This window comes from Cyprinus carpio, unplaced genomic scaffold (assembly GCF_018340385.1).
Source record: "Cyprinus carpio isolate SPL01 unplaced genomic scaffold, ASM1834038v1 S000000169, whole genome shotgun sequence".
Classification (NCBI taxonomy): Eukaryota; Metazoa; Chordata; class Actinopteri; order Cypriniformes; family Cyprinidae; genus Cyprinus; species Cyprinus carpio.
In genome coordinates, this window is record NW_024872920.1 from 304,211 (window position 1) to 308,169 (window position 3,959).

Genomic DNA, 3,959 nt, shown 5'->3' on the forward strand with positions numbered 1-3,959 from the left:
GCCAAAATAAGAGTCGGGTTTATTGGCAGTTACAGAATATTATATACTTCTATTTAATTGACTTTCTTTCATAAACTCTATAATCACATATGTTTTTCTTAAGAGACCTGATAATGTCCTTCTGTTTTAATTCTTAAGTGACTGAATCAGATGAAATCTCTCGTTGTTGTAAGTATCAGCAGTTTCTTGGTGACTGCAGTAAATGCATTACATCAGTGGTTCCTGGAGGCCCCCCAACACTGCAGGTTATTTTAATTGATTTTTATAGTAATTTTATTAGTGTATTGTCAATGGGCTGAAATGAGTGCGTCAGAGAAAGGAGAGAGGTTGGGAACCACTGCATTATGTTTATATAATGTATGATCTATTCTCAGCCGAGGTCTGGTTTCTCCTTCCCTTTTGTTTCGTATACTATAGAATTGAGACTGTTGCTGTAATTCCTGTATTTCTTGCCTTCACATCACCTCTTCACACAAAAGTTGTTTCAGTCATGGTTTCATCTGTTTGCTCTTGTTGTGAAGGCTGAGACTTTTCCATCTTATTGTAAACTAGTTTAATTTATAGAGTGATTTGTGGCTGTTGCACATTTCTTGATTTCTCATCAGCTTTATATCAAAACACTTTTTTTTATAGCAGGGTCATAGGAACCATCTAAAAACATCACTGAGCTATCGGTAAGCCCCTCCCCTCGAGCGCAGATGAGCCAATAGCAGTCGAGTATCAGCTGCACGAGGAGCAGAGCTGCAACAAATCTTTGAGGTGAAGGATCTGTCTGTCAGAGTTCACACATCTGAACATAGTTTTATTATTGGTACCAATTCTCAGCCTGAAGTAACCCAGAATCCCCAAATCTGAACAACGAAGAACAAGTTGACGTTGACCAGACGTCCTCTTTTTCCCGGACATGTCCTCTTTTTTGATACCTATATAATAAAATAACATTGAACATACATGAAATGTAATCATATTTGCAGCTCTGCACACCCATTACTCTCGATGAAATATCTCACAAACTCACTTCACTCCTCTTTTATACCAACTCAAATCTGGTCACCCTACTGAAAGTTAGAGTTTCATGTTATTATGAACATTGATGTAGCAACATAAGTATGACTTAATTGTAACCTATTTAATCTATTGTGTGTAGATATCACTGGATGCAGAAAGTGCCAACCTGAAAGCTTTGTCCTGCAGTTGTGCGGCTGGTAAAGGATTCTGCAGTCACGTAGTTGTCATCCTGTACCAGACCGCACATTATTCACAGCTGGGTCTGCAGGCTGTCCCCCCCCCCGGCCTGCACAAGTGGCTTGCAAAGATGGCACAGACCAAGAACACAGGTGGGATTGTGATAAACATGTCATTATGATTTAAGAACCGATGTGTATCTATAACAACTGTAAATTATTATAAACCCCCCCCCCCCACCCCAGTAGTGACTACAGACTGTAATTGCTTTTTGTCTTTTACTTTTAAGGGAATCCATCTGGAACCGGTTAGTGAGCTGGTGGTGCAAAAGCCCAAAACAGCTGGCAAGGATGGTCTGAGGTCCGCACTGTACAAGGCATATACAGGTGATTAATTTAACTTTTTATTGCTTTGTGAGAGCAAGTTAAGTTTTTTTTTTTTTTTAATGTTATGACTAACCAAATTATGGTTACTGCAGATATAATGAATAAAATTTAAATGTAGTTATGCACTCATGTCTAACTTTTTTTTTGTGTGACCAATACTCTTGTGTTTCTCTTGTCTAGGACCACTGCCAGATCCATATATGATGGCATCTGGAAGCAAATTAAGGCAGGTGCAGCCCCAGCCTCTCATGGCTGTTGTATAGAATGGGGTTTCTGAGATGGAGCTGACGCCATCTAAATTTGGGTCTGTCCCTCGTGGATCCCCCATGTCCTATCACTGTCCACCCAAGAAGTCCAGTGACCTCCTCCTACACCACATGGCTGCAGAATTTCCATCCCTTCCTGTGATGCGGCACACTTTTCCCAGGTTGCATTTCGTCCCGACCTTGCATCAGTTAATGCATCTCCAGTCTCTTGAAGTGTCACCGCAGCTGTCCTGCGAGATAGCAAAAGAAACTCAGCAGCAATCCAGATGTCCTGCGTGGACACAGCTACGGCGACCAAGGCTGAATGCTAGTCGTTTTTGGGATGCTTGTTGTAGTAGGGCGTGTCGTGCAGAGCTGGAGTCTGCAGCTATTCAGACGACCAGAGGCTCCACAAAGCAAACAGCTGCAATGAAGCGTGGTCTACTAGTGGAGTCTGAAGTGCTGGCAAACTATGCTGAACTGTTGCCAGTTAATGTGTTACCAGCCGAGTTCGTCATTCACCCTGATGCACCACATCTGGGGGCCAGTCCAGACGGTCGGGTGTATGACCCTTCAGAGTCGCCTCCTTTTGGCCTGGTTGAGGTGAAGAGCAGCACAAAAACGGATCCATCTCAGGTTGCTCACCTCAAGGTGCAGGAAGGCCACGCCAGCCTGAGGCGTTCACATAAGTACTACTGGCAGGTTCAGGGCCAACTGGCAATCACAGGACTGACATGGTGTGACTTTGTTACCGATACCCTATCAACTTTAACTGTGGAAAGAATTTGGCGTGATGACTCATTCATAGTGGAAATGAAAGAGAAATTGGATATATATTATTATGGCACATACATGAATGCATACCTTGAATTACACTAATCTTGTCTTTACCAATCAGTTTAGCCTTCTGTCTTACTGTTGATGATCTGTAATGTTATTTTTTATTGTAAATGTTTGTTGTTATTTGAGTTGTTATTAATCAGTTGATGTGACGCATACCAAAAAATTCAACGATGCACAATTTTGACCAAAATTGTTTTATTTGTTCATCTAATTTTTTTGTGAAATCAAAGTAACATTTCAACAGAAAAATATTAAGAATATAACGATTATATTTAATTTGATTTCTAAGAATATGTGGGAACACTAAGTTATTTACATACTATTTACACATTATACATTATTTACATACCAAACATTAATTCACTCTACAAAACAAAAAGATCCTTGATAATTTGCCAAAACACAGCAGTTAAGCCAGATCTGATTCACACTGCCAATCAGTGTGAGCGGCACGGGAGAGTCCCAGATGTGAAAGCACTTTATCCTACCGATCACTCTTTCTACTATAATTCTGAGGCAGGCAATGACTTGGGTTTGTTCCGTTTCCTCCTTGCTGAATTGAGCTGAACGCTTAAAAGGTGGAATGATGAGCTTAGATCCAACGTCAGCAAGGAGGTCTTGAATGAGGAACCCTTTGTCCACCATGACATCGTCTCCTTTCTCCAGCTAGGGAAGGACTCCACTGATCCTGGTGATCTCCTTATCTGAGATGCACCCAGTGTACAGGGGTGAGATGAATGTCACCAAACCACTGGGAGCAACTCCAGTTAGCCCTTTCAATGTCGTCCTGTTTTTGTAACTTGAAAATGTTTCTGACTGTAAGGTCAGGGATGAGGCTGTCTCCAGGGCAATTTCTGTGCAGTCCAGTATCACTCTGACATTGGGACAGTACCTCTGGAATTTAAGGGGCATAGTGGACTTAACCTTTTCCCTGCTTATCCAGATGGGAAGTGAGCTCAGCATCATAAAAAGATAATTGGCCCAGGTGATGGTAACCCTGCTAACCCTGGCAATGCTCACATTAAACATGTCAGCAATGAGCTGCTCCTTCATGCCAACAGCAACCCGCATGGAGTACATCAAGAACTCATCTATTAATGGCATGATGCGTGGTGGGCTGGGATCTTCGCAGCCTTCCTCACCTGCCCTCTGTGCTTTGGTCCAGTACACCAGTCTAAGTGCAGATGGTGCAATCGACTCCCAAAAAATAGTAAAAACACTCTTGGATGGAAATTTGGGGTAGAAACGTATTTGGTCGTCTGACGAACAGTATCGGCTGAAGAGAGTAGGGGGTGGTAGA

The 3,959-nt window shown here is 42.2% G+C and overlaps 1 long non-coding RNA gene across 2 annotated transcripts; it reads left to right on the plus strand.

Annotated features, from left to right (window-relative positions):
• The first annotated feature begins 295 nt into the window (after positions 1 to 295).
• LOC109086513 lies at positions 296 to 2,860 on the plus strand. 2 transcript variants are annotated; one of them, XR_006158807.1, is made up of 5 exons: positions 296 to 326; positions 634 to 759; positions 1,148 to 1,337; positions 1,475 to 1,571; positions 1,752 to 2,860. It is a non-coding gene; the product is annotated as an uncharacterized LOC109086513 (long non-coding RNA). The 2 variants fall into 2 exon arrangements; XR_006158806.1 differs by having other exon boundaries at positions 302 to 759.
• Positions 2,861 to 3,959: the final 1,099 nt, after the last annotated feature.